General features: G+C 40.8%; 1 non-coding gene across 1 annotated transcript; it reads right to left on the bottom strand.

Annotated features, from left to right (window-relative positions):
- Positions 1-1,514: 1,514 nt before the first annotated feature.
- TRNAS-UGA (transfer RNA serine (anticodon UGA)) lies at positions 1,515-1,596 on the bottom strand. The gene has a single exon. It is a non-coding gene; the product is annotated as a tRNA-Ser (tRNA).
- Positions 1,597-6,923: the final 5,327 nt, after the last annotated feature.

The raw sequence follows: 6,923 nt of genomic DNA, 5'->3' as shown, positions 1-6,923 counted from the left end.
CACTAAAAATTTTGATATTTTGCAGAGTGACTAACATGTTATACTGCTCTAAGCACAAAATTTTAAGCTGCTGTTAGAATACAAATATGCTAAGGTGAAAGTAGCACATGTACTGTACCTTAGCAAAGGATACTTAAGTGGGTACTCTTGAATTTAAAATCTGTCTCTTCTGCAATGTCTGAGATAAGATGTCTGATTCCAGTATCCCTTGGCACAGACCTTCACATGTGAGAACTTAAGGGAAATTCCTGACGTTACGTTCACGTATTAAATAGTACCATTGTCAGTTATTTACCAGTTTAAGATTCCCTCTAAAGTGTAGCCTCTGGCACTTGCACGTACCCTAACCCTAACACCCAAACTTGAAATCCCTGGAAGCCTTGTTAGGGAGCACTTTGAAATGTTTATTTTGTTGCCAGCTTAAACAATTGTTTGTTTGTTCTCTCTTTCTTTTATTTTGTTCTGAGCAGGGATATGTTTCCTCTTCTTTCCCCACCTTCACTTTTTTGATGAAATTAAGTTGCACTAACAAACCTAGAAAGAATGGGTTTGCATGTGTGTTTGTGTTGGGTTTTTGTCTTGTCTTTAAGAGAGATAGGAGTGAAAAGTGGTTGTTCCTACTCTAGCTGATTTTGGCCTCTATGGAAATGGCCTTTTTTCTTATTTCCAGCCTTCTCTTACCTGACATTGCAAATTTTTAGCTCTTTACTAATGCTGGGGTCACAGAGGAGGAGATTGACACATCTGAGTGGTGAAAGGCCAGTTTAAGCCAGTCAAAAAGAGGGGAGGTGTGTGTGCATGGGGGGGGTGTGTGTGTAGGGGGAAGTGCCTTGTTCTTATGTTTTTCCTGGTTATTGGTTGCATAATGACTTCTGCGGGTTCTTTTTCCCCCAGATTGTGTGTGTGTGCATGCTTCATGCCTGTGCAGAAGGCCAGGAAAAGATGATCTAGGATCCCCTCACTGGAGGTCTAGGAGTAATCAGACCAGCTTCCTTCATGAAAGGGAAGGTCTGATGGAGCAAATGCATTCAGTATAGAGCAGCCTGCTGCTGACAAGCTTTTATTTATTTTGTATCAGCTGTAGAACATGGGGGCAGGCCAGCAGCCCTTTGGACAAACCGGGACACTGTCTCTGTGTAAAGCATTGGATTAATCCTGAGTTTTGCACTTGGAAAGTACATACAGGGGACCTAGCAGGTGAGCTGTGGAAACAACGCTAATCCTAGCATGCCCTTCTCCCACCTCCAGCAAGTGCTGTCTATCACAAGTGTTTTAGATGCAGTGCTGGAAACTTGCCCCGGGACCTGTTGCTGCTTTGGTAGTACTGTTATTTCTTGACAGAAGCAGGGGAGGAGTGTGCAGGCATGGCCTAACGACTTGCACTAAGATAAATACTAGATAATCCCTCTTGTCGCTGCAGAGGCACGCTTAACAGTGAGAGAAAACATGAGGAGTAAAACCTGCACATCGTAAGAGGACAGGAAAAAAAAAAAAAAAAGGAAGCCCGACCGGGCCGCAGCGAGCAGGGTTCGAACCTGCGCGGGGAGACCCCATTGGATTTCAAGTCCAACGCCTTAACCACTCGGCCATCGCTGCTGCTGGTAGCACCATCCCCGGGCTGAACTCCTTACCGAGCGTTTCGGCGCAGGAAGTTCCCGCCCCCAGCGGCCCGAGGGGCCAATGGGCGCCCTCGCCTTCTCCCTGTCGCACACCACCCCCCCCGCCCGGGCCGGGGAGAGTGGCGGCGGCGGCGGCGGCGTTCGCGCCCGCGGTCATGGCCGCCCCGCCGGGGCGGCAGCTCGCCGACCCTCCGTCCTCCTCCCCACCTCCGTCCTCCCCCGGCGCGCAGCACTGCCCTGCTCGGCCGGAGCGTTCCTCGGAACTGGGTGCCGGCGGATTTCTTTTTAAAAGATAATGTTTGTGCGTGGGGAAGCAGACGCGGTAGTTACCGCTATCGCCTTTTTTTCCCCCTTTCTGCCCAGTTCCAAGAATCCCGTTTGGCTCAGTAGCTCGAGTCAGCGCAAAGGCGCTGAGCGGCGTGAGGCTTTAGGCAGTTGAAATAAACGCCACCTTTCATACAGTGACTTTTCGCTAACGTAGCTAATAACCGGAATAAATTTCCCGAGCAGCTATTCAGCTCGGGAAAAATACATGCCAGTTTGTATGCTGCTGGGTTTTTCAGCCTGAATGTGCCTGGGAGTGTTTGCAGGCACACTTGAATTTGCTAGTGACCATGCAGCCAGGAACTACTACAAAATAACAGTAACTATTATGCACTGCATTAATTTTTACAGTGGTGGTATCTTTTTTTTTTTCCTGTTTTTACTAATTCTGTTCTCTCAACTGTTACAAAAGTTGTTACAAAAGTCTCTATTGTAGGACTTATATATGTAGTTTCATTCACTGTAGATATATTTTTTTTTACCATAGCAATAGTTAACTGTGTGAGCAGTAGTATAATGGAAATTAAATCTAACTTGAGTTTATACATATGCTGCAATGCATAAAAAGAATAATTTTTCTTTTCATCCTTTTTGAGGCTGTGTTTATGCTAGGAATTTACCCTATTTTTCCCTCCTGTAGTCACAAATTTTGTTGTTTTTTTTTTTAAATAGCTGGAGTGATGTTGATGATTGTGCTCCACCCCACCCCTCTCTTTTTTTTTGTACAAGTTATTGATCAAGAAGCACTCTTAATAATTCTCTAACTTTCCTCAGTACCAAAAATATTGCTGGATTAATAAAGATCTTAAAATAGGCTTATGAAATTAGTCTTTTAGGACTTTTCTCTGGAACCTGATTCAGGGAATGTAGAAGACAGACAGATGTTAGAAACCACAACGTGTTTCTATAATTTGAAAAGAACTCGGTTATTTTGTACTTCAATATTTATTAAATTCTCTTTACCGTTTAAGTTAATACAGCTTTTAAAAAGGTTTTGAATCTTCATCTTTAATTGCTCATTAGCAATTGGGAGTTAGCTTAGTTTGTGGTCATTGTCGGACAGCTATGATGGCTCAGTTCTGCGTTACAAAAACTGATAGAGAATTTATCAGTAGTTTCAATGGGAAATGATAAGAACAATGGTGTTTATGGGCCACTTGCAGAAACAGGGATGGTCCCTCAGCTGCATGCAGGCTTGTGGTGGTAACAGACCTTGAATCATCCCTCTAAACTAGACAGTAAAAGGCTGGATTGATACAGAAAATTTGATACTACATATTAGCGATTATTTTTTTCTTGCACTTAACTGCATAGGGTTCAATGCTACTGTTAATATTACTGTATATTTCTTCTTTCTCTCCTGTATGTCTTTTTGTGTTATTGTGGATTAAAAAAAAAAAATCAAACTTCATTTAGAGTTTATTCTTGTGCTGTGTTTTAGATAATGAGAATATTTTAAAAACATTAATATATGAAATGGTCCTTGTTATCCTACTTTGCATCCCCCTATCCACCTCAGTAGTTTAGCACCACAATAATCTTTGTCTAAACTGTTGTTTGTTTAATGTGCTTATACCCAAAGTGATTTGGTCAGTTTTTGCTGATGTCCATGTAGTTTTGTGTGTTTGGGTAAGGCTCATAAGCTGCATTATGACTGATAAGATACTGTCTTTATCCCATAAAAAGCATGCTTATACCAAATTTTTATGATTACGTTGTCGTGGTTTAACCCCAGCCAGCAACTAAGCACCACGCAGCCGCTCACTCACTCCCCCCCCATCCAGTGGGATGGGGGAGAAAATCGGGAAAAGAAGTAAAACTCGTGGGTTGAGATAAGAACGGTTTAATAGAACAGAAAAGAAGAAACTAATAATGATAATGATAACACTAATAAAATGACAACAGTAGTAATAAAAGGATTGAAATGTACAAATGATGCGCAGGGCAATTGCTCACCACCCGCCGACCGACACCCAGCCAGTCCCCGAGCGGCGAATCCCTGCCCCCCCCTTCCCAGTTCCTAAACTAGATGGGACGTCCCATGGTATGGAATACACTGTTGGCCAGTTTGGGTCAGGTGCCCTGGCTGGGCATGAGAAGCTGAAAAATCCTTGACTATAGTCTAAACACTACTGAGCAACAACTGAAAACATCAGTGTTATCAACATTCTTCACATACTGAACTCAAAACAGCACTGTACCAGCGACTAGGAAGACAGTTAACTCTATCCCAGCTGAAACCAGGACATACGTAAATAGCAAATGTGTGAGGAGCAGGGTGAGGAAAAGTAGTGCCTTCAGTATACCACATTATTAGTCAAGAATTTTTGATTTTTTTTTTTAATTAGGATAATTCCTCTATAAGCTGAGAAAATATGGAAATTGTTACTTATCTACAGACACACTTTGAGCTGCATAAGGAAAATGTTCAAGAGAAAATGAGGAATTGGTATGTTTGTTACCGTTTTATGTGGGTTTAATAGCAAGGAAAATCAATGTGAATGGTATCATTAATGTCTGTGGATGGTATCATTAATGTCTGTACTATGCAAATATTCACAACACCAGAGGTCTCATGTTATTTGACCTTTGTTCTAATAGCTGCCCCAAACTATAATAGCACAATTCCTGTGTCTCAGGAATGAAGTTAATTGGCATCAATACTAAATTATGGAATCATGTTTTGGACTTTGTATTTGAGCTCCTTGTCAAGACATGTGTTTTAAATCTACTGAAAATTATGCTGGAAAGACAATTATATTCTGAAGCCATGCAAAATGCAGAAAACCCAAACAAGACACAGCAAAAATAAATTACAGTGTGGTCTCAGTAACAAAAGAACTTATTTACTTGGCAGAAGGAGAGTGGTGGTTATAGACACTGACTGAATACAGAGCTTAGACTATACTCAGCCTTTGGATTCAATGGAGATGCCCCTGCTACCTATTAGCAAATCCAAACTGCTTCTTGAAACCAAACTTATTTGACACCAAAAAGAAGGTTACCAGTCTCTGGGCTCATGAATGGTAAGACCACGTCCTTTGGAGCACTGTATACTTGAGCACAGTTTTGTGCGGTGACACAGAGACACACGGACCGCTTATGAATTGTCCACCTGGAAACCCTTGGGTGGCTGATAGGCTACATAGGAATAGCCAATGCATTTCTAAGACCATTGAGGTCTGAGGGTTTGGATCTGGAGCTTGAGGGAGCACTTGAGTTCAGTTGTTCTCCATCAGGCCTTCCCTGGAAGGTTAAACCCTATAGCCTAACCATTTCAGGCCCATAGGCTTTTGTCTGTTTGCAATGAACACAGACTTGTAAAGAGACATCTAAAACATACCGGCAGTATCCTGAGCCATTGAAACCTGGAAATGGACTCAGCGTTCCTTCTGTCTCACAGTTTACAACGTCTAACTTTTATATTTTGAATTTAGAAGCCTTTATTTCCTACCAGCACTAAGAAGAAACTTGTTTTTTTCTTTAAATGATAGTTGCCTTTATTCTGTTTTCTGTGTCCACATGAATGTAGGACTTGAGTTAAATGTGCAATTGCAGTAAAACATAATAAATCATGAGAGCTGGCTGACTTGTGTAAATGACACACGAAGTGTTATATTTAACCAACTACATTCAGTTGAATCTTGAAAAACTCGGTGTTTCTCTCTAGAGAAAATTGTTACTTGAGCAATGCTAGAGTGACCTCCAGTGTTCTTTGTGCAAGCTGCAAGTAAAAGAGCAGACAGGATGTGTTGCAGGTACCACATGCAGAAGGAGGTTTAAGCACTTCCATATAATAATCTTCGAAGACGAGTAGTGATCAAAAAGGGATTAGGGAAGAATGGTATCATTTGCAGATTGCTATTTGAATTCTAGCACTTCACTATGAAGTTATTGTGTTCCCAAGACCAAAGGAGATCTAACTACAACACAAATCACTAAAAACATTCTTAAAGAAAGCCTCAACTAAAATAGCATTGCAGTGTTAAGTCCTAGATTCTGCGGTAGGGAAACTCAACAGTATCTAAAAAAGTCACTAAAACCTTGGGATAGAAGCCTTAAGTAAAACTGAAATTCCTACAATAAGCTCTGTTGCCAAGTGCTGGAGAACCTCTGCATATACAGGTGTTTAATTAATAAAGCATGCTACGTACTGTACATAATCTTATTTTAAAGACCTTAAAGTCTGACATATTTGACTACCTTTAAGAGGCTGAGGCAATGTAAGGGGCGAGAGGTCAAATGAAAACTGGTCTCGGGCAGCCTGAGTAGGATAGAGCTTCCCCAGCATTCAAGTAGGCACTTGGCTTTTAGATGCCTCAGCCAGCTGCTCAGGTCATCTTTTACAGACATCGAAGAGGGAGATCTTTGCCCCTGGTGGGCAAGTAAGCTCACCTATTTCAGAATGGTATGAGCAATTCTTCAGAAATACTTTCCAGTAGCCATTGAGCAGCCATGAAGATGACTAGATATGAGACTAAAAGCCTAACTAAAGCATTTGGTATGTCATAGGCTGAAGTTAGCAATGTTTATGCAAATATATGGTTAATTTTCATACAATGATATTGTCAAAGAATTGGTTCATTATCAGAATTCATGCATATAACATCACTTTATTAATGTATTGTTCTACAATTTTAGAATTTTTGAACCTATGGCACCTCTTTTTGAATGGGAATAAAAATTACAGCTGACAGCCTTCAGAAAGGATTGTGGTATTTAAAAAGTTTTCATAAACTGAAAAAGCAATTATAATATATTTGGTTTGGAAATGCTTAGAATTTTTCTTCATGGCAGTACTAAATGTGAAGTAAACAACAAACAAGTGTATCTTGTGGGCTTTTAATGAAGATTTAACTGATCAAAAATGAACACAGGATAACAGATAAAATTTCCCAATGGGTAAGTGTATTTTGGAAAGTAAATTTATCTCCCAAAGGAATCTTAAAAGCTTTATTTCTTAGTCACTTAAAACTAGCA

This window comes from Haliaeetus albicilla, chromosome 11 (genome assembly GCF_947461875.1).
Source record: "Haliaeetus albicilla chromosome 11, bHalAlb1.1, whole genome shotgun sequence".
Lineage (NCBI taxonomy): Eukaryota > Metazoa > Chordata > Aves > Accipitriformes > Accipitridae > Haliaeetus > Haliaeetus albicilla.
This window is presented reverse-complemented; position numbering and strand designations above follow the sequence as displayed.